This window comes from Benincasa hispida, chromosome 2 (assembly GCF_027475165.1).
Source record: "Benincasa hispida cultivar pf3 chromosome 2, pf3_genome.v1.1, whole genome shotgun sequence".
In the NCBI taxonomy this organism is placed as follows: Eukaryota; Viridiplantae; Streptophyta; class Magnoliopsida; order Cucurbitales; family Cucurbitaceae; genus Benincasa; species Benincasa hispida.
Genome location: NC_143479.1, coordinates 24,927,458 through 24,952,104, shown reverse-complemented (window position 1 = coordinate 24,952,104; position 24,647 = coordinate 24,927,458). Strand labels below are relative to the sequence as shown.

The 24,647-nt window shown below is 37.4% G+C and overlaps 2 pseudogenes; both read right to left on the bottom strand.

The window, feature by feature from the left end:
• Positions 1–3,046: 3,046 nt before the first annotated feature.
• On the bottom strand, positions 3,047–7,587 carry LOC150037764 (uncharacterized; annotated as a pseudogene).
• A 5,100-nt stretch (positions 7,588–12,687) lies between these two features.
• Positions 12,688–13,757, bottom strand: LOC150037763 (uncharacterized; annotated as a pseudogene).
• Between the last annotated feature and the right edge of the window lie 10,890 nt (positions 13,758–24,647).

Below are 24,647 nucleotides of genomic sequence, written 5' to 3'. Positions count from 1 at the left end.
TCCTTTCTTTTTTGGTCAATGAATAACAATTAACCCATTACATTTCTTCTAGAAATATGTTTAAATAAAATGAGAAACCAAAACAAAATCAAAACTTTTGATTTTAACTAATTTTTCTCCATGAATTTCATTATCCATCTTCTTTTCTTTTTTTTCTCTTCTACTTCCTATTATTGCTCTATATTTTTACTATGTCATGAATTTTTTTTAACTAAATCTCCCCCATCACTGTAATAGCCAAGGGAATTGTTCACACGAGGTTTTCGGAGAAACGTGTTTCGTGGAGTTGAACTTGAGTTGGTGTTGATGTTGGAGTTGATTTGATGTGATGTGGTTCAATCTCTAATACTTGATCCTCTGATTCTCTTTTGGGTGAATATGCTTGACTTGGAGAAGGAAAGCACCAAACGTTCTTGAAGTAGAAGTCTTGAAAGCTCGGAGTAGAAGTCTTGGAAGAGTATTTTTGTCTTCAAAGGTCTTCTACCTTATAGAAGTACAGCTTCAGGAGTCTTAGAAGCTTGAAGTAGAAGTCTTGGAAGAGTATTTGTGTCTTCAAAGGTCTTCTGCCTTATAGGAGTGCAGCTTCAGGATTCTTGGAAGCTTGAAGTAGAAGTCTTGGAAGAGTATTTATATCTTCAAATGTCTTCTGCCTTATAGGAGTGCAGCTTCAGGAGTCTTGGAAGTTTGAAGTAGAAGTCTTGGAAGAGTATTTGTGTCTTCAAAGATCTTCTGCCTTATAGGAGTGCAGCTTCAGAGTCTTGGAAGATTGAAGTAGAAGTCTTGGAAGAGTATTTGTATCTTCAAAGGTCTTCTACCTTATAGAAGTGCAGCTTCAGGAGTCTTAGAAGCTTGAAGTAGGAGTCTTGGAAGAGTATTTGTATCTTTAAAGATCTTCTGCCTTATAGGAGTACAGCTTCAGGAGTCTTAGAAGATTGAAGTAGAAGTCTTGGAAGAATATTTGTGTCTTTAAAGGTCTTCTGCCTTGTAGGAGTGCAGCTTCAGGAGTCTTGGGAGTCCTCTGCTTGTTAGTGAATTCTTTCTGGGTCTTCTGAGTGTAAAAAATGCTACCCCTACAAATGAAGAGAACTTCTCTATTTATAGAGTTCTCAGGTGGGCTTCGTGGGCTTGGTTGGTCTATGGGCCTGACCCTTAGGCCCAATTAGTTGGTTTTAGGCCTGATCTGGAATTTGGGTCCAATTCAACTTTTTTTGTAGTTTGGACTTTAAGCCCAAATAGTAATATCAAATTGGATCAATTTAATCTTATCTGATTTATCTGCATGACGTCATCGAAACTTGTCTTCAATTCAATTCGGGACATGTGTCAACTTCTAATTGGACCCAAAGTCAATGATTTAGAAATTCATCGTTAATTTAGCAAACGACATGGTGCTTGTGATTGGTCCAAAATTTTTCATTCAACAAATGCCCCATTTTCGAGATTTATGCACGTATATGGGTGGATGAATCTCGAAAAAAAATGTAATTTGAGATCAAAGTATGATTTTTTGACTCTTTTAATTTGATGCATCATCATGATCAAAATATTAGAATTTAGCTCAAAATTTTGATTTGAAATCTTGTTCGTTTGACACATTTTCGCTAAAGTAGAATTTATGTTCCCCTTTAATTGCAATTTTAATTTAATTCGAATTCGGACTAGAATTTGGGGTGAAATTGAATCTGGATCAATTTTGGTTTGAGATAAAAATTTGGGATGTGCTCAATTTTACTTGGAAATGAGTATAGAAACTAAGGTTGATTTAAATTTGAGATAAAATTTGGAATATAGCCAAATTTTGACTCGACATTTTATTCCTAACTCAATATCAAGGTTAACCATTTGAATATTGATAAAATTTGGGATATGGCCAAATTTTAATTTGGGACGGATTTGACATTTATCTCACTCGATTTGGCTGGCTTGAATTTAGAATAAAAATTTGGATTAGAGGCTTTAGACTGAGATTTGGAATAACAGTTGATTTTAATTCCAATTTGAATGGCATATGAATTTGAACTTAAATGGAAGAGATTTTGGAGAGCCAACGTATTGGAAGATATGTCTTACTAGCGAGATTAGGCCATTACCAGTGATACCAAGCCATTATCAGCGAGATCATGCCATTACCAGTGATACCAAGCCATTATCAGCGAGATCATGCCATTACCAGTGATACCAAACCATTACTAGCGAGATTAGGCCATTACCAGTGATACCAAGCCATTACTAGCGAGATCAGGCCATTACCAGCGATACCAAGCCATTACTAGCGAGATCAGGCCATTATCAGCGATACCAAACCATTACCAGCGAGATCGTGGGAGAGAGCGAGATCAGCGAGAGCATTTCGAGCGAGATTGTGGGAGAGAGCGACACTGGAGAGAGCGAGATCGTGGAAGAGAGCAAGATTGTGAGCGAGAAAGTGGGAGAGAGCGAGATTGTGATGAGAAAGTGGGAGAGAGCGAGAGTGGAGAGAGCGAGATCAGCGAGAGCATTTTGAGCGAGATTGTGGAAGAGAGCAACATTAGCGAGAGGATTTCCAGCGAGATTCTCCCTTTTTATTATTATTATTATTTTATTAATAAATTTTTTTTCTTTTATTTTTTATCTCAGGCAGCCGTATGTTTTGTGGCTAGCGATACCAGCCTTAGCGAGATTTTCTTCTCCATACTGTTGGCTTATGCCAAATTCTCTCAAGTCTTAAGTTCAAAACTCCTCGTCGTTGAATCTGGAGATTCAAAACTCCACCGTGACCCCTAATTCAGGCAGCCTCCAATCGAGCATGATCTTTTTTTGTTGACTCTTAACTAATTTCAGCAAGAATCGGAGTTCCACACCAAAATAAACAGTATTCAGTTCGAGTAACCCGTGATTTTATCAGATTTCAACTGATTAGTAGAAAAAAATCCCATCGAACTTAGCTATATAAATACTGGCAAGACGCATGCTCTTCTTCATCTTGTAGTGTGATCTCCTTCGTTCTTATGTCCTTTGCAGTTTGAATTGTGATTCTCTTTCGATCTTACATTCTTTACATCCTTTGTCAATCGGACTCGGATTGCAAATCAGCCTTGAATTGCAGTAGGAAGCTGTAAGTAAGGAGAAGGGAGAAAGAAGGAAAGATGGGGAACTAGAGCTTCCTTTCCTTTTTTGTTTTCATATATATATTTTTTCTTTTTTCTTTTTTTTTTTTGCTATTTTATTATTATTATTTATTATTTTTTTTTTTACTAACTTGCCCCCTACTATTTTTTTTAGGAGTTACGGTGCAACCAAAGGAGCACAACAAAAAAAGTTTTTTTTAATCTCATCGACCCGTCTTTGGTGCGCTCGTGTATCCTGATCGTCATGGGAGGGGCCCCGTAAAGGCTTACAACTCTCCCATTCGATCACCCTAGGTGGATCCCGAAAAGGTCTACTTTGTAGCACCGTTCGTACATCTTGATCATCATGGGAGGGGTCCTGCAAAGGCTTACAACTCTCCCATTCGATCACCCTAGGGAGGATCTCGGAAAGGTCTACCTTGTAGCACCGCTCTATCCTGATCGTCATGGGAGGGGCCCCGCAAATGCTTACAACTCTCCCATTCGATCACCCTAGGGAGGATCTCGGAAAGGTCTACCTTGTAGCGCCGCTCGTGTATCTTGATCGTCATGGGAGAGGCCCCGCAAAGGCTTACAACTCTCCCATTCGATCACCCTCGGGAGGATCTCGGAAAGGTCTACCTTGTAGTGCCGCTCGTGTATCCTGATCGTCATGGGAAGAAGCCCCGCAAAAGCAAACAACTCTCCCATTCGATCACCCTAGGGAGGATCCTCGAAAGGTTTGCCTTGTTATGTTACTCCTTGATCAAAATTTGAAGATAAGGGAAATATGCCATTGAGTATTTGAAGATGAGACGGATATGCCATCAAACCTTGAAGATGAGAAGAATGTGCCATTAAGATTTTGAACGGAGTCAGGTTGGCTAAAGTCGATCTCGTGTACAAGGCAGAGCCAGACGGACCAGACCGCATATGAGGTAAAGCTAGGCAAACCAAACTTGATCTCGCATATGAGGTGGAACCACACCCACATTTTTGGAGAGGAAGCGAAGCTACACCAATTTTGGAGAAGGGGTGAAGTTGTACCAATATTTTAGAGAGGAAACGAAACCGCATCACGACTTTGAAGATGGAGTGAAGCCGCGTCATCAATTTGGAGATGAAGTGAAACTGTGTCATCAGTTCGGAGATGAAACGAAGCCACGTCGCGACTTTGAAGATGAAGCAAATTCGAGCCAACATTTTGGAGAGGAAACGAAACTGCACCACGACTTTGGAGATAAAGCGAAACTATGTCATGATTTTGTAAACCGAGTCATTGAAGATGGAGCCGAGCCATGCACACCAACCTTAAACTTGAAGATGGAGAAGCATCGACGGGACCTTCGCATTTGAGTTTGACAAAGCATCGGCAAATCCTCTGCATTTGAGTTTGATGAAGCATCGATGAATCTTCACATTGAGCTTGACTTCGTGACTTTAAGCGTGAAGATGGAGCATTGATGGAGCCTCTAAACTTGAAGATGAAGAAGTGTATAAGTTTACTTTTAAAGAGGAAGCGAAGCGCATTCCACGTATGTGCCTTTTATTTACTGTGTTGGCTCCTTACGAGAATGAACATCTTCAACCTATTGTGTTGCCCCCAATAGGGATGAACATCTTCAATATGAAGTGTCATTCTTTGACAGGGATGATCAGCATCAATCTTGTAGTATTATACTTAGGTGATTGTGATACCTCTTCTGATGGACTAAACTTAAATTTCTTTAAGTTTCTTTCGTACCTTTAAAGAAAGGGATCGAATCATGACGTAGTTCAAGTTTTTTTTTTTTTAACTGGACTGAATTTGAAGTTTCTTTCAAGCCGCCTACATACCCTTCTTAATGATAGGGATCAAGTCATAACGTAGTTTGAAGAGATTTTTTTTTTCTTTTTATGTGCGACTGAACTTAAATTTCTTTAAGTTGCCTACATACCCTTTATAATGAAAAGGATTAAGTCGTAACGTAGTTCATACAATTTTTTTTTTGGCGCCGTTTACATTTTAAGCTCATACGGGCTAGGAGCATCATGTAGTTTAGGCTCTTGCAATGAGGAGCTTCTTCATTTAAACTTCAGAAGCTCTTATTTCATCATGGTTTTGATTATCCTCTTCATTTATAGGATTTGTCAATATGATGAGTTTTGGCTTCACTATCAAGGAACCTTCTGTACTTATGTCACCAGAAAATTTCCTCTTCATGCGTGAAGGGACACGACTGTGAATCTTTTCGTCGTTGTTTTCTTCATGGAATGACGTTGGCTTCAAGATTTTCATCCTTTCTTTATGTTGATCGCTTGTTGTCTTGAGACGATCAAAAGCAGATGCTGGAGGTTGATCTTTCTTTCATGTGGATATACCTAGCCTTTTGAAGGCTGAAGTTCGAGCAGAAGTAGTCGTTGGACATTAGTCTTCTTCTCCTACCGTAGCCATACTTAATCTTTGAAAGACTAAAGATCAAGCACTTGAAGGCTTAATACGATCGAAGATAGAAGTTCTTTGCTTCATTTCTTCTGAGTCTTTGACTTCTTCAGGAGTCACATGATTGTTGTCGACTTCCACTATGCCGATAGTGTGACATGCAATAACTTCTGATACTTTCTCTGGATGATTATTGAGAAAGCTTCTTGGGAGAAATTCTGCCAAAGTTGTCGGCCATCGGAATTGAGGGAAGTCTTTGTCTTCTTTCTTAGCATACTTAGGCTTCCGTGTCATTTTTTTACCTTTCTTTTTATGAGTCTTATTTCTTCTTCTATAGCTTCGATAGGAACGCGACTCTTTTTGGTGGAGTTTAGTTGTCTTCTCTTTCGATGAGTCACTTATCCACCCTTCGTTGTCATCTTCAACAAGCTTAACTTTCTTTTCAGAATTTTCTGTTTGAATCTCTTGTTGGAACCGAACAACTATAGGCTCGAATTCTCCAAACTGAATCGGGCTTTGTCTTTGAGCATGGGACACAAATAGTAATGGAACATTTGAAGTTGCCACTACTGTAGCATGATTTGTCTGAGTTACTTCATCCAAATCTTGCTCAATCTTCTTTTCACGAGCCAACTTCATAATTCGTTCCTTCAGCATGAAGCACCTTTCAACTGGGTGACTAATGACCCGATGATACATGCAGTAGTTAGGATTATCTATTTTTCCTTCTTGTTTCGGCTGCTTGAATTCCGGTAGCTGAATAAGTTGCTTCTCTAGTAGTTGCTCCAACATATCTGTCACATCAGAGTCAGGGAATGGATAAACCTTCTCTTGTTGTTCTTTAAGAGTTGGACGACGCTTTTCGCCCTTATTGTGCCTTCTTTCAAATTTTGTTTGTTTTCCTTTGGAGGAAAATTTCAGCGGGGTCACATGAATGACCATAGATTCTTTTGTGGCACTACCCACGATCTTTTCAGTGCCCTTGGCATCATTTTTGTATTTTCTCCCTTCAGAGACTAGGAAATCTTTAGTTCCCCTGTTGGCAATACTCAGCTTCATATCATGAGCGCGTGTTGCCAGCTCCTCAAACGTATGAGGTTTTATCCCTTGTAGGATGTAAAGAAGCTCCCAGTGCATGCCTTGAGTGCACATCTCCACTGCAGATAATTCAGTAAGTCTATCTTTGCAATCCAGACTTAAAGCTCTCCATCGGTTGATGTAATCGACGACTGTCTCTCCCTTCCACTGTTTGGTATTTGTCAGCTCCATCATGCTAACAGTGCACCTTGTACTATAGAAGCGGTTTAAGAACTCCCTTTCTGGTTGTTCCCAATTGTCAATCACTTCTAGCTCCAAATCAATATACCAATCGAAAGCATTTCCTTTCAAGGTACGGATGAACTGCTTGACTAGCTGGTCTTCTCTGGTTCCTGCATTTTCGCAGGTTTCAATGAAGTGTGCAACATGTTGTTTTGGATTGCCCTTTCCATCGAACTGCTGGAACTTTGGAGGTTGATACCCAGCTGGCATTCTCAGGTTGTTGATTCTCTTGATGTATGGCTTCGAGTACATAAAGGAAGTTTGCAACGGTTCTCCGTACTGAGCTCTTATAGAGTTTGTGATCATATCCTAGAGCTGTTGAACTGACAGGGAGGCAACAGAGGTGGATTGTGGTGGCTGACTTTCCTGCAAGACAGTTTTTCCTTTGTCATTGGCTTTTGTAGATGGGGATTGATTTGATTCAACAGTATCTTGAGCTTGTATCTGATCTCTTAAAGCAACGATTTCATGATCTCGCTCTTCTACAACCTTCATTAGGAGATTTATCTTTACCTCCATCTCTGCCATGGTCGACTCAGTTGTTACGTCAGTCATCATGACAGATACTACATCAAAATGTGATTCTTTCTCTAATATATCAGTAGCAAAAGCATAGTTGTTGAACAAGGGATTTTTTCTGATGACGATCCTGCCTTTAAGAGATTCCATCAGCTGGTCCCAGATTTCCTCCGTGATGACAGAGCTTATGTAAGTTTTGCTTGCGATGGTAGCTTTGGATGCAACTTTCTTTGGTGCCATTTGTAGATTCGTTAGACTTGGATGACGAGAGAGAGATGAGAGGTAGAGATGTTCCACTGGGCGTGCCAATTTGTTCGCACGAGATTTCCGGAGAAACGTGTTTTGTGGAGTTGAACTTGAGTTGATATTGATGTTGGAGTTGATTTGATGCGATATGGTTCGATCTCTAATACTTGATCCTCTGATTCTCTCTCAGTTGGGTGAATATGCTTGACTTAGAGAAGGAAAGCATCGAACGTTCTTGAAGTAGAAGTCTTGGAAGCTCAGTGTAGAAGTCTTGGAAGAGTATTTGTGTCTTCAAAGGTCTTCTACCTTATAGAAGTGCAGCTTCAGGAGACTTAGAAGCTTGAAGTAGAAGTCTTGAAAGAGTATTTATGTCTTCAAAGGTCTTCTGCCTTGTAGAAGTGCAGCTTTAGAAGTCTTGGAAGCTTGAAGTAGAAGTCTTGGAAGAGTATTTGTGTCTTCAAAGATCTTCTACTTTATAGGAGTGCAGCTTCAAGAGTTTTGGAAGCTTGAAGTAGAAGTCTTGGAAGAGTATTTGTGTCTTCAAAGATCTTCTGCCTTATAGGAGTACAGCTTCAGAAGTCTTGGAAACTTGAAGTAGAAGTCTTGGAAGAGTATTTGTATCTTCAAAGGTCTTCTGCCTTATAGAAGTGCAGCTTCAGAAGTCTTGGAAGCTTGAAGTAGAAGTCTTGGAAGAGTATTTGTGTCTTCAAAGGTCTTCTGCCTTACAGGAGTGCAGCTTCAGGAGTCTTGGAAGCTTGAAGTAAAAGTCTTGGAAGAATATTTGTGTATTCAAAGGTCTTCTGTCTTGTAGGAGTGCAGCTTTAGGAGTCTTGGAAGCTTGAAGTAGAAGTCTTGGAAGAGTATTTGTGTTTTCAAAGGTCTTCTACCTTCTAGGAGTGCAGCTTCAGGAGTCTTGGAAGCTTGAAGTAGAAGTCTTGGAAGAGTATTTATGTCTTCAAAGGTCTTCTGCCTTATAGGAGTGCAGCTTCAAGAGTCTTGGGAGTCCTCTGCTTGTTAGTGAATTCTCTCTGGGTCTTCTGAGTGTAAAAAATGCTACCTCTACAAATGAAGAGAACTTCTCTATTTATAGAGTTCTCAGGTGGGCTTCGTGGGCTCGGTTGGTCTATGGGCCTGACCCTTAGGCCCAATTAGTTGGTTTTAGGCCTGATTTGGAATTTGGGTCCAATTCAACTTTTTTTGTAGTTTGGACTTTAAGCCCAAATAGTAATATCAAATTGGATCAATTTAATCTTATCTGATTCATCCACGTGACGTCATCGAAACTTGTCTTCAATTCAATTCGGGACATGTGTCAACTTCTAATTGCACCCAAAGTCAATGATTTAGAAATTCGTCGTTAAGTTAGCAAACGACGTGGTGACTTGTGATTGGTCCAAAATTTCACATTCAATAGGAATGTCACCACATTTCTTCAACAATTTCACTTTTATTTCCTCTAAATTTGGAGGATCATCAGGGAACAATTTTTTTCCCACTAATTTTTGCTGGAAAATGTTTCAAGAATTTTTTTTTCATTTTATGGTTTTTTTTAATATGTTACATACTTTTCCACTAGATACATACTTTTCGTCTAAATATTCTTAACACTCATTTGATATGTGAATTCAATTAAATAAAAATATTTTTTTTACAAAATTTTACTTATAAATATTGCACTTAATGTAGAGAATAATATTTTTTATATAATTAACAACCCCACAACATACTTTAACAGTCATCAGTCTTATAGTAATCGGAAGTGGTTATCGAGGATAATTTTTTTACTGGAGTTCATAGTCGGAAGTGGTTGTCGGAGCCTGAAGTTGGTTGCATGAAAGTGTATTGGAGTTGGTTGTCAAAGTTTTACATTGGAGGTGGTTTTCAAATCCCAGAGTTGGTCGGGCGAAAGTCGTCAAAGTTGATCATCGAAGATAATTTTTGTTGGAGATTGTAGTTGGAGGTGATTGTCGGAGCCCGAAGTTAGTTACATGAAGGTGGTATTACAGTCGGTTGTCGGAGTTTATTGTCGAAGGTGGTTGTCAAAGCCCAGAGTTGGTTGTCATTTCTTGCTTGAAGGTGATTGAAGTTGATTTTCATCGGAGTTTATAGTCAGAGTTGGTCATCGGAGTTTGTTTTCGGAGCCAATTGGTCTCCGGAGTTTGTAGCGCGAAGGTGGTCGTGGGAGTTGGGTCACCGGAGTTCGTTGTCGGAGCCAATTGGTCATGGAGTTAGTAGCACGAAGGTGGTCATTGGAGTTGGGTCACCGGAAGTTGTTGTTGGAGGCAAGAATTGGTTGTCGGAGTTGGTCGCACAAAGGTTATCGGTGCTCGAAGTTGGTTGCCAGAGCTGTCATCGGAGGTGGTTGTCGGAGTCTGGATTTCATCACCGGAATTGTCATCGGAGGTGGTTGTCGAAGGCCGGAGTTAGTTGCCGGAGTTGTCATCGGAGATGGTTGTCGGATCCCTGAGTTAATCCTCGGAGTGTAACAGTGGGTCATGGGAAGAAGGGAGAGTTGGGGTAAGTTGGTAAAATATACCAACTCAACTCCATCACCCATTTAAAGTTATTGGACCAAACAATGAATTAGTATATTATACCAACTCAACTCAACTCATGTTGGTGAGTCAAACACATTCTTATTATTTATGCCTACTTATTTTATTTTTAGTACTGTATATGTATTACACAGGTTTCAATGTATTCAGTAATTTTATTATTCTCTAGGGTTATTTACTTGGTGTGCACCTACTTTTGTTGATGCATTTAAGAGAGGATTTTTTTTTCTTTTGGAAACAAAATTAAATTTTACTATAAAGCCACTTGGGCACAATTTCCTGTGAACGAGGTAAGATTGATCGATTGATCGATTGATCTTTTTGTCTGAATGGTATGTTTTTAAACAGTCTCCACGAGCATCTGATTTCATAATTTGGATATGATTTTCGTAACCATATTTTATTTCTATTGTTCCATAAGGCCCAACATGTTATAGCCAAAATGTTTTGGATTGATTTTCATAACCACTTTTGACAGTATAATTCACTTTCTTCTCAAAATGCCATATCCTTTGTCTTCTATGGATTTATTTATAGGGATTCTTCTACTTATTTCCATCTCATCCACTAGAAGATCCTTCTTCAAACTTTCTTCATTTCAGCTTCCATCACCATTAATATAGGAAGAGGCCACATTTTCTCTAGAATCACAGTTGATGGGTATTAGTTTGAATGTAGATAATCTAGGAATTCATAGGTCCTGAATTTTTTTTGTAGATTTGCCATTGCCAATGCGATATCTGAGCCCAATATAAAGGATGAAAAACAACAAAATTCTTGAAGAGGCTTTCAAAGGAGTTATTACATAAAAATCTATCTAAATGCTCCCACATTGTATCTGTTAAGGATGCCAACACAAGCCACGTCACTAAAGGAAAATCCACTCAGCAGTGCAAGACTTCATAAATTACAGTCTTACTTCTTTACCAAAAGAATAGGATGATTACAACAAGTGTCTAACCATTTTTTGTTGAGTTATTCTTGCATTCCCAAATTACGGATTCCATATTGTATACCTATGTAGTATACCTATGTACATTTCAAGATACAACAAATTATAAAGAAAATTTGGCTGCCTCTTTTGGTTTCACCAATATTGATCAGATCACAATTTCTTCTTATTGGATCGACATCACCCGTTTGGGCTTTATGGGCTCTTATACCATGTTAGATAGTATGGGGTTCCATCTCAAAACTAATTGGCAATGAGAGGAGTAACCCATCTATCCTATAAAGAGTGTGAGTCCCCTTGGTTTTTCCAATGTGGGATTCTCAACACTATGGGCCAAAAGTCTAAAATCATTCACAACAATCCCACATGAATAACTAATATAGCAAACAAAACAAAAGGACATTTTATAAAACCTATTTTTTAATCAAAGATAGGAGAACAAACTTAAACATTGATAATTGTGAAGTAGGGAAACAACTTTGTTACATAGAGTGAGTTGTCTCTTAAACTTTCAATAACTATGGTTGAGACCTCCACAACACGTTTTAGTCCTTCAATTTTCATCGATTCCGCTTTAAGGCCATGCACATAGAACTTCGAGTCAACGTGAAACCTCTAGGAAAAGACTCCTAAACCTTTCCATAGAAGGAGATCACGCCTTCGCAATCATGTTAATTGCTTCATCAAGTCTATCGCAATAGACCACTGAAAAACTGAGCTATGAAGACTTCACATCTAGTCCATACCAGAACCAACTTCATCAAGCCTATCAAAGACAAACCATTCAAAAACTAAACTACGAAAATTTTACAATTATCCATCAAGTCCATACCAGGATCACCCAAAGAAAGAACTCACTACAAGATTCTGGGCTTTAATGTCGGTTTAGCCCTTTAATGTCGTTTGTCAACTGAAGTCCAAAATCCATTGAAGCCCTTTAAACCGACATTGAAGCCCATAATCCATGTCCCTTTTTTTTTTCAATTATTGTCTGTTTTTTTAAATTTCGTTGTCGAATCCATTTTTAATATCGGTTAAAAAGTTAAAAATGACGTTATATGTCTCGTGTTGGGTTAGGAAATGTCCGTCATTGTTTTTTTTTATTAAAATATATAAAATCTTTTGCATGGCAAGCCATCAATATTTGTCTTCCACTTATGAATTCACTGAACTCAAACCTGAAATATAACAATAGACAAAACAATACATTCTACCACAAAACTAAATACAAAGTTACCTGCAATGAAGCACACTTCTATAATACTTTATCTACAAACAAGAATTAATATTTCCAATCCATTCTATATACTCATCAAATATGAAATAAACACACTAATCACCAACATTTGTATATCGATAACACACTTTCATAGAACAATAATTATAATTATCAACCACCTCTATGATAATCATTTCTTAAATTCACGAATATCAATTAGTACTTCCATGAATACTTATACCAAATACCCCATAAACAAAAAAAATTATACATAAATCTTCCAATAAACAAATCATGATTAGATAAATTTGCATTCATTCTAAGCTAGCATTTACATTCTATTGAGACAAAAAAAAAGAAGTACATCCTTACACAAATCGGCCAACAAAACTTGCCCATTGGGTTCGAATTACGTCAATCTCTCCTTGGGTATATGCATTTTTTGTATTGAACTACAAAAAGAAAAAAAAAAGTTAAACTCAACATAAGTTTACATCATTTATTAAATTAAAGCTAGTATATAAAAAATAAATAATTTATGTACGAGGCTAGTAATGGGAGTAATAGGATTATGCACTATTTCGTGTATATACTTTTCCACGTAGTACCCGCATCCTACAGAATCTAATTGATGGGGGCACTGCATATAAAGAAGTTGAAAACAATTATTCTTGTATTCGAATGAACATAAATTGTTAAAAAATGAATGCAAATTTACCTTTACAGGTTTCCATTTTGGAGAAGACCGATGGTGTTGGAAATCGTGCTTGGATTGCCATGTTTTCAATCCACTAAATAGTTTGAAAACATTAGTTAAACATAGACACTTCAATTAAGAGCTAAGAAAGTTAAATTACACTTACATGATTATAACTCCATGAAAATCCTCTTGAACCTTACTTCGAATAGAGTCCAAAACATAAACACAATTTTCTTGTAGATTGATTACAATCAATATCTAATGATAACTATAATAAGAAACAATTTTGAAATATTAGTATGCGTATAATGCAAATTAAAAATAACTAAAGAACTTGTACTTACTTACCCTGTGTTATATGGAATAAGAACTAATTGGTCCTAATTAGCCAATTCTAGTTGGTTGGCTAAATTTCTGGATCGAATATCTTGAGACTTCACATGTGGCGACATTCTTGCTTAATCAATTATAAAAAACTTCTTCGTAATATCACGACCACATTCATCCCAAAAATACCTAAACAAAGTAAAAGTTATTATTTAAACATGAAACAAAATATACATGAGTGAATCTAGATGAGTAATACTTACGTAATATATGTAAAAATACACATGTAACCTATTTCAACCATCAATACTGGATTAGATCATCACAGCTTAAATAAACAAATTTGTCTCTTCCAAATATATGCTCGTTCAAATTGATACGGATCATGTCTACATTTTTCATGCTATGCATGGCATGTCCGTTCAAGAGTTTGATGGTACCATTGGCATCAGTATATTTAGAGGAGTGGTGAAGCTCTTAATTATTGAATGGTCCTACCATAACCAAAGTTACAAAAGTTCAAAGTACGAAAAATAATAAATAACCAAACTCATATACTGAAAAAGAGGCATACTTTTTTCTCGTCAACCATAATTACAAGTTCACGAGGCCATGTTACGAAGTTGCTCATTGCTTAATTTAAAGACTCTATTTCTTCCTTCACAGGAATTGGTATTGGCAAATCTTCTCCCATGACAATGTCAATCAGAACTTTAACAATTAAGCATGACACATCATCATCAAATGTTGTGACTACTGCAACAATATTATCTACAGTTCCTATAGCCAAGTAGCATGGTGTCCCCTTAACAAATTTAAAAGAACTAATGTCATACATGGTTAAGCACAATATGATTAAAATTTTAAAAGTCACAATAAATAAATTATCTCCAAATCTTCTTTACGCATCTTCTCAGTATCTTCTTCTTCAGATGCACTTAGTGTGACACATTCAACAGATGATTTGGACTGATGAGATTGTCTGCTATGAGTTTTTTCTCTTGACACTTTACCATGTCGAACATTTTTTTTCATTAGAGCCTCTTTCAATTTCTTGGCTCATTGAGGACTTTGGTTTTACTAATTTGAAATATTGGGAATGGAAAATAGAATTACCTACTCTTCTAACACGTCCCCAATGTTCATCTGTACTCAATGCTTTGGTTAAATTCTCCCAGAGTCTCGTAGTTGATAAACACTGTACACATTGTTATTAATAAAATAAGAGTTATTTTATTGTGTATTTACTCATATCCAATAAACAAATCTCCATGGTTATTATATGTAAACTTAAGCATATATATGAGATATACAAGTAGATCATGCCTTAAGTAGTAACCTAAAAGGTCTGTAGTATAAGAATTAAAGAGGGATACCTTATCCTTGTGATACTATGGATACGACCCGATTTGTAGAGGTTTACAAGTGTTGTGAACTATTACAGATGGTCTGATACTGTCCATTCATGTGAAGACATGCGCGCGGGGGTGTCCTATACAAAGATTTTGTATAAGACCGAACCACGAGATGATTCGTCTCTTCATATAACGCTGTTGATACTTGAGACTTACATCTCACCTAAACGACCATAGATGACATGACCTTAATCCTGAGTGTTTTGAGAACTTCTGCCTTTGAGGATGGTCCTTTGATTAGTATGGGTATGAGTGCTCAGATTACCAACTCAACAAGCCTACTTTTTTGGGGGTTTGTCTGATCGGGGTGCTGGGAACTCAGTTACACAAGACATAATACACTCCTTCCCCATAATAGGGGTAAGTAGATAGATTGCTCCCTTAAGAGCTGATTCCGGGTCTTGAACATAGTGGCCATGGCCTCTCTTTGGAAGAGAGGACTTAGCCATAGTAGGACTATGACTTATGTTCATTAAAGGAATTTTTGGTACTTAAGAAGTTCGATGTAACTACAGGGGCAAAATGATAAATTGGCCGAGATGTACTTACAAGTGATTTGTGAAGGGTTATCGCACTATTGATTGGTTGATATGGACACAGAAATATATCTGTAGTGAAGAAAGTGCAGTTGTCGGTCTTTAGTGGAGTGCTCGACAATTAACGGATCATGGATCTTGTGACTAAGAGTTTAGTCAGTTATTCACGTATCATTGGAGCTTCAACCTACAGGTTCATAAGGTCCCCTTGGTAGCTCAATGGATTCAAGTTGAGAATCAGTTCTTGGGTTTTATTTGAAATGTTCAAATTGACAAGAGGAAATTCAATTATATATAATATAATTGGTATAATGTATGAGATACATCAAGTGGAGGATTAATGTAAATATGATTTATATTAAGTACCATAAAATAGAAAAATAACTATGATTTATATGTTTCATGAGATGAAATATTAAAACTATAGGTTATAAATATAATATGGTAAGTTGGTTATCATATATATTTATAATAATATTAATTAGTTGAGAATTATCTCTTTTTCTCTAATAACTAATTGAGTGGGAGGTTATTGGTGGTTTTATGGTAACCGTGAGATGAAAGGAAAAATATTTTCCTAAAATTAAGAATTATTCAATTCAAAAAGAGTCACAGTAATGCTATCAAGTGAAAGTGTTTCACTAAGTGATAGCTAGTAAAGAGACTAAACGATCATAGAGATTAACTATACGATAGTTCACTCAACTGATCATAGCTAAATAAACGCATGGCATTGTCTATACAATAGGTTGTCATTTTCTACACGATCAAACATATCGTCTATACGATAGGCATCATCCTATCTCCCACTTGCTTGATCGTCTACACAATTGTTGTCCTCCAGTCTCTTTCTCTAACCAAGATCACACAGAGCCCACAACTTCTGGATTCTCACTCGAGAATATCAAGGTAACCATTGTGGTGGTATCCTCATTCAACTTGATTAGTTTCGAGGATTCATGGAGGCCATTCGTTGGGTTCGTGATCATTGTGTTCGTTGTGTTTGTGTTGCACTGGTCGTTGCGTTCGAGAGTTGTGCTGTTCTTGGACGTTTGGATTTTGATCAAGGGAGTTTGAAGAATGTTTCTTCAAAGGTATGCATACTCTATCCCTTGATTTCTCCTAAAGCATGCTGTAATTTCTTATTGTACATGACCCTGTGTGCCTGCCAATATGAATTTACTCGATCCTCGATGACTCGTCACTCGATACTTGATGGCTCATCATAAATTCCTCGATACAAGATCACTCGATACCTAGCTTCATAGTCACTCGATACGGCTAAAATCGACACGTGTATACTCAATCAGATCCATGTTATACTCAACCTCAATTCTTTTGAATTCTCTTATTCGTCGAAACCTGCTCTGTAGTTAATGCTCATATACGAACATACACAAATTGGGAAAATTTTTGACAATATACATGATTCTTTCAAATCAATTTCTTGAAATGAGAAGTAACTTTCTTTTATTAATTGAGAACAAACAAAACTGAAACCCAAAAGAGAAAATCGGGATCACTCTCTCTTCAAAAAATCCATTTCATAAAACTTGTTTTTCTTGACGGAGATCAAATTATGAACGCATTGAGATCATTTCCCTATATTGTCTCACACCTCAAGTAAGTAAATATATTTTTTTCCTGCTCAGTCATTTTACTTTTCCAATGATGTGCGAGACATACGAACATAGCAAAGAGAATGAACGAATGTAAGTTTGGGAGTGTGCATTGATACACGCAAGTAGCTCCCAGTGAAGCGAGGATGAGGGGAGAGAGCTATGAAACAATAAGCATCGAGTTGAGAATACTGAGTATCGAGTGACAAGCATCGAGCATTGAGTAGCGAGTATAACGAGTATTTAACAGTTACCTATTTTCCTAACTACTCACTTTCTATATAGTTTTTCTTGAAGGATGGAGAAGTATTGAAGTATTGAATTGTGACTATAAGCAAGCTAGCACATTTGTTATTCATCACCTAATCAAGGACAAGTTCGACATTGGTCAGGGGAAAAACCGCACCATATTATTGAGGATATGAGACATCAATACGGTGTCAATATTAGTTATGAAAAGGCATGACGTGTAAGAGAAACTGCTTTTGCTCTTGCAAGGAGGACGCCAGAGGAATCATATGTTGTCTTGCACGCATATGGTGAGGCTTCGAAGATAGAAAATCTTAGAACTGTATTTGAGACCGAGCTTGAAAAATCAAAATATTTCAAATATGTGTTCATGGCACTAGGTGCGAGTTTAAGAGGTTTTAAAAGTTGTCAACCCATGATCATTGTAGATGGAACTCATTTAAAGGGTAAGTATAAGGGAACAATGATAATTGATGTTGCAATGGATGGTAATAACCAATTGTACCCACTAGCATATGCAATTGTTGATGGTGAGAATGACCAAGCCCTGAAGTGGTTGATGTCGAACCTTAAAATAGCAATTGGACAATGCCTTACCCTCGTATTCATCTCAGACCATGAACAAAGTATAACTAATGTCATTGATATCGTATTCCCTAATTCTTACCACACACTTTGTACCTTCCATTTGGAAATGAACATGGAGAAATACTTCAAAGACAAGGCTATTAGAAAATTGTTCCATGATGCTTGTAGAATGTATCGAGAATCAGAGTTCAAGTGTCACTGGGTCCAAATAGTGAACTATAAGAAATATTCCCTTGCTAGATATTTAGAGGATTTCGGTATTCAATAGTGGGCACGATGTTACCAGTCTTGGAACTGATATGATAACATGATCAGTAATAATGTCGAATGTTTCAATGCTATTACCAAAGAAGCAAGAGTGTTACCTATAACTTTGTTGCTAAAATACATAAGAAGTCTACTTCGAGGTTGATTTCATGAGTGGCGAACAATGTGGTCTAATAGTACATCGACACACTCAATGTATGGAGAGGAAATAATGGGTTTAGAGTGTGACAAAGCTAGGCGATGCCGAATAAATCCAATCTATTGTTATAGATTTCATGTCAAGGACGGTGGATTAGATGGTATAGTCAGCCTTAACATTTGAGAATGTAGTTTCAAGCAATTTCAGTGTTTGGAGATTCCGTGTTCACACGCTATTGCTGCAGTTAGAGAGCGTAATATCAATTTGTTTACTCTATGTAGTAGATTGTATAGTGTTGATTCCCTAGTACTAGCATATGCGGAATCAATAAACTAGCTTGGTCATGTATCCAAATGGAAAAAGCCACCAGGGTCTACCGAGGTAAAAATACTCCCACCGAAAAAAGTGGTATAGGTTGGTAGATGAAGGGTAAATATGATACTGCCTGCTGGAGAGCATGTCACATTAAAGAAATGTGGACGGTGTGGCCAATTAGGACATAACAGACAAAAGTGCAATGAACCACTTGATACGTCCAAACTCAACAAACGGGCAAGGATAACTAGGGGACCCAGTAAACGTCAAAACTTAAATACTTGATAATTTACTACTCTATATTATATAGATTATTCATTCTGTAATGTAAAGATGTTCTGATAAATACTCGATACACAATACTCGTTACTCAATACTCGTTAAGCTATACTCGTTACTCGATACTCGTTACACTATACTTGATACGTGTTACATGTTACTCGAAAATACTCGATAAACATTAACTATATAGATGGTATAGATTTACAAATACTATATACTCGGTGCATGTTACTCGATACTTGAGACAGTTTGGATTCAGTTTGATTTACAAATAATATCAAAATATTGTTTCAAATTTACAAATAATGTCACAATTTACATAGATGGTATAGATTTACAAATAATGTCAAAATTTACATAGAGAGCCCTAATAAAAAAAAAAATGATCTGCGCACAACTCGACATCATATTATATATAGTTTGGATTTGGTTTGATTTACAAATAATGTCAAAATATCGTCTTAGATTTATAAATAATGTCTACATAGGTGGTATAGATTTACAAATAATGTCAAACTTTACATAGAAAGCCCTAATAAAAAGATTGATCTACCCACAACTCTGCATCATACTATATATAGTTTGGATTCGGTTTGATTTACATGTAATGTCAAAATTTTGTCTCAGATTTACAAATAATGTTAAATTTTACATAGGTGGTATAGATTTACAAATAATGTCAAAATTTACATAGAAAGCCCTAATAAAAAAAATTGATCTGCCCACAACTTGACATCATATTATATATAGTTTGGATTCGGTTTGATTTACAAATAATGTCAAAATATTGTCTTAGAATCATAAATAATGTCAAAATCTACATAGATTGTATAGATTTACAAACAATCTCAAAATCTACATATAAAGCCCTAATAAAAACTTTGATTTGCCCACAACTCAGCACCATACTGCAACCTAAAATCATGCATCTTATCCTGTCGTAAGCTCTCCCTACTCGACCCAGTCACCAAGTACTCAAAGTACTTGAGATTGAATATCCTACAGTCTAATGTATTCTCATGTAGTGCGCCTGTATTGATATGGCTCAGCTTCCAAGGACTGGGTACAAGATCGGGCTTTACATCATATAGGTTGCAGAATTGTGCCAGTGAAGGGAGAGTAAAACATATGAACGCCAAAAATTTAGCAAATCCTTTGGTGTGAAGTACTTGGGGAGTGAGTCATACAAAAGGGTGCGTCCGATGTTTATCTCCACCACCAAAATAAACCAATGCTGCTTGTAGTTGACTGGGCTATAGATGTAAACGACATTTGCCAATCTAGGTTGATGTTTAGGTACCAGTCTGAGCACATAATCGACATATGTGTGTTCTTTCTCCCATACTTTAGTAGCTTCTTCCATTGTTTTCCCAAGTATGGCCTAAAACAAGCTATCTGGACCTTAGAGGTTCAAGTGACTCTGCAAAATAGATAACAATAGGTTCAAGTGTATATCAATAATGCAAAATTGTACATTAAAATTTAAACCCTCTATAATACATACCAATAGGCCACATGGCAATATCGTGAATCAATGAATACATATCTCTGGCCGGCTAATAAAGTTCCGTCGGAGAAACATGAATAAAGAATCGAGGACCTGTAGTTTGCAAGTTAAGTCAAAGAATGAGAATAGTAATTAACAAGCATATAAATGTAATAAGGGATGTTAACTTACATCGTTCTTAACCCAATTACTATCACGTGTTAGCTCCCAGAACAACTTCTTCATCATGCAATTCCTCCTGAATAGGACTTCATTTCCCAGCCATTGAGGACCCATATCCACGCTAGTCAACAAAACAATGAACGATATCAATCAAATGTTCACCGAGCTAAATGTATTTTTGTTTTTTTCCTATCGCCCTTACTGTGTCAACTAGAGGGGTGTACACTTGTGTCGGCTTCCTCTTCCTACTTATCTGTCTTTGTTCCCCCTCATAGTTCACGGTCTTGGTGGAGGTGAAGGAAATCTAACATGAAGATTTTCATGAGCAGCGGAAGGATCTTTCCAAATTTTAATCGTATATAAACTTTACAATTACAATCACAAACGAAAACATACGGTTATGCATAAAATAGAAATTACAGCATGCTTTACTATAGATCAAGGGAAGAATCAACAAACCTTTGTAATCTTTAAGTTCCTTGATCACGAACACTCGATCACAGCAACACACGAACGTTCGTCCAACACGACTACTACATTGCACGATAACCGCGCACTCGTACTAAGCGATTGCCAAGGTCACGAACATCGTGAATGACCTCCACAGAACCTCGACAGTGTCGAGTTGAGTATGACACCACCAAGAAGGTTACCTTGGTATTCTCGTTGTGAGAATCCAGAGGGTGGGCTCTGTGTGGACTTGGTTTGAGGCAGAAAACTGGAGGAACCACAATCGTGTAAACGATTGAGCAAGTGGGAGATGGAACAACCTATCGTATAGGAAATCGTTTAGGAAAAGCTATGCGATCATCTAGGAAAAGCTATGCGGTCGTTTAATCATCGTCTAGCTGAGTATCTATTGTGTAAGAACACTCCACGATTGTTTAGCTAACTCCAAGCTGTCGCTTAGTAAATCTGATTTACTTGACAACTTCTCCATGAGAATTTTCCGAGATTCAAAAATCTCAAAACAAAAATTTTGCAAATCCTTATTAAAATTAGGAAAATATTTTTCCTTTTATCTCATGGTTACCATGAAATCACCAATAACCTCCCACTCAATTGGTTATTAGAGAAAAAGAGATAATTATCCAATAATTAATATTATTATAAATATAGATGATAACCAACTTATCATACAATACTTATAATCTATAGTTTTAATATTTCATCTCATGAAACATATAAACCATAGCTCTTTTTCTATTCCATGGCACTTAATATAAATCTCATTTACATTAATTCTCCATTTGATGTATCTCATACACCACTGATCATATCATATATAATCGAATTACCTCTTTTCAATTTGAATATTTCAAATCAACACCAAGAACTGATCCTCAACTTGAATCCATTGAGCTACCAAGGGGACCTTATGGACTTGTAGCTCGAAGCTCCAACGGTACGTGAATAACTGACTAAGCTCTTTAGTTGTAGGATCCACCATCCGTTAACTGGCAGGTACTCTACTAAAGACCTACAGCTGAACTCTTCTTACCACAGATATATTATGTGTCCATCTTAACCCATCAACAGTGCGAGAACCTTTCACAGATCACCCGTAAGTATAGCTCGACCAATAACCGTTATGCCCCCGTAGTTACATCTAACTTCTTAAGTACCACTGAATCCTCTAATGAACATAAGTCATAGTCTTACTATGACTGAGTCATCTCTTCCAAAGAGAAGCTGTGGCCACTATGTTCAAGCCTCAAAATTAACCCTTAAGGGAGCAATCTATCTATATACCCCTACTTCGAGGAAGAAGTGAATTCCATCTTGTGTAAGTGAGTTTCCAGCTCCTAAATCAGATAAGTCCCTAAAAAGGTAGGCTTGTTGAGTTGACAATCTGGCCACTCTCACCCATACTAATCAAAGAACATCTAAAAGGCAGAAATTTCCAAAATACTTAGGATTGAGGTCGTGTCACCTATGGTCGTTTAGGTGAGATGTAAGTCTCCAATATCAATGACATTATATATAGAGTCTAGTCATATCGTGGTCCGATCTTATATAAACTCTTTGTATAGGACACCCCGCTCGCATGTCTCCACATGAATAGTCAGGATCTACCATCTGTAGTAGATTACAATACTTGCAAACCTCTACAAAGTGGGTCGTATCCATAGTGTCACCAGGATTAGGTATCCCACCTTGATCCTTATACTATAAACCTATTTAGGTTATCACTTAAGGCATGATCCACTTGTATATCTGATATATGTGCTTAAGTTTACATAAGATAACTGATAGTTTGTAGAAATATAAGCTAATGTAGCCTTTACTTAGAATTATGAGGGCTAACAAGCAGAATATGCATTAATAATACCAAGAATTCATGCGAAAAAGTGAGCTTGCTTCGATCAGCACAAAATATCCTCACTAAAGTGTCTATTTTCACAGATATTGTAGGAATTGACCGCATGCGTCGATCTTAGACTGCCGCAAGAGTAACTACATGCAAAGGGTCATAAAGACTAGTTTGCTACATGGAATGTTGCGTCCACAGAGTGATAATCGTAATGAAAAATTGATCGCCAAGTGGGAAGAATGCGTTGACACTTCAAGAGTAACAAGCTTGAACCCATACCTTGGGAGTATCGACAAGATAAGGTGATGTTGACATTGCCCATACTGCGACAAAGGTAGCAGTGAGTCAAAACACAATTATCAATACTATTGGCATTTGAGCTCTATAAACAGCACCTTGGGTTTTCACTTCAAATCATCTGAGTTTCTACTTTAAGGCAGATCCTTGTGATCATAGATGAGAGCATGAGCACACACTCTTTGAGGATTCTTCACTTCTACAGCCCACTCCGAGTGATGATCGGAGTTTCGCCGGAGATAGAGCTCGAGAGAGACTTCTACACCATCCATCCATGGCACCACCAGCAGCCTTGATGCATTTCGGATGAAAAGAAAGAGATTGTTTTCATCTAGCCTTCCATTTCTCCTCTTATCTCTATATTGTATGACATTTTGGCTTAAGACATTATTACAGTTTGTAATCAATGCATATCTTAATTCCTTCAACACCATCTTCATCATATTCTTCTTTTTTATCATCATCTACATTCATCATTTAGTTAAGCATCGAAGACAGTCGCATACTCAATCGTGCAGCCTAGAGATAGGGCGTATGTAACAACCCATCGAGAGGTGTGCATTGCACGAGTATAGTGAGTTAATCATCTTTGCTTGTTGTGAGGATATAGCAACACTTGTCTATGAGCTGTCGCAATTCTTGTCTATGAGCTGACTAACCACAACTAACTGCCCGAAAAGGTAAGTAGTGGAACACACTAAAGAAAAGTAAGCCTTGTTCTTACAGATAGGCACGATCTTATGCTCGACGCAACCATGCATTATAGAGATATAGGCATGCGGCTGGCCACCAAGAGGTGTGCGATGCATTAGTGTGGCGAGCTAGGATTACTCGAGTGACCTAACATAATGAACAACACTTGCTGCATCTCTACCAATTCTCATAGTTAAACTTCCATTGCTCAATCTGTTTAGTTAGGAGTAGGAGTAGTGCATAATCCTTTAACTTTTGTCTTTTTACTTTTATTCATCGCCTCAAACGCATTACTTCACAAATACTATTTAGTTATAAGTCTCTGTGTTCGACCTTGGATCATCCCGAGAAACTTGTATTCTCGTTATACTTGACGAGAAAGCAAGAAAACTTGTGATAGGAGCGCATAGTCATCGCATACGTGCTTAAACGCATGTTGTATATTTTTTAGTCCAATGCATGACCGTTGATGCATGGAGATCCACGTATAACATAAGAGAAGCATATTTATTTTCCTCTCCCTTTTCCGACCCTACAAGTTTTTGGCACCGTTGCTGGGGAACTTGGCAACTAATAGTTTTTTAAGTTTTATGTTTTCGCAGGCATCCCTTTTAGTCTTGGGCATATTGTAGCTTGTGCGATATTTGAGTGAAGGTGATGCACCGAAAGTCAATATTGACCCTGAGATAGAAAGGCTATCTGTCGCACAAGCCAGAAGCAGTCTTAGAAGCATGTTAACCAACATGCGGCCAACAAAAGCTGGAAGCTTCGATGGTTAGGACAACGAGTTCCTTGACCTAAGCAGTCGAGTTCAATCTCCTGCATGGAAGACTCCTTACGATGATTTCACTCCAATTTCTCCAGGAACGTCTTCTACTGTATCTTTATTGTACTTTCCTAGTTAACTTTAGTTATTTA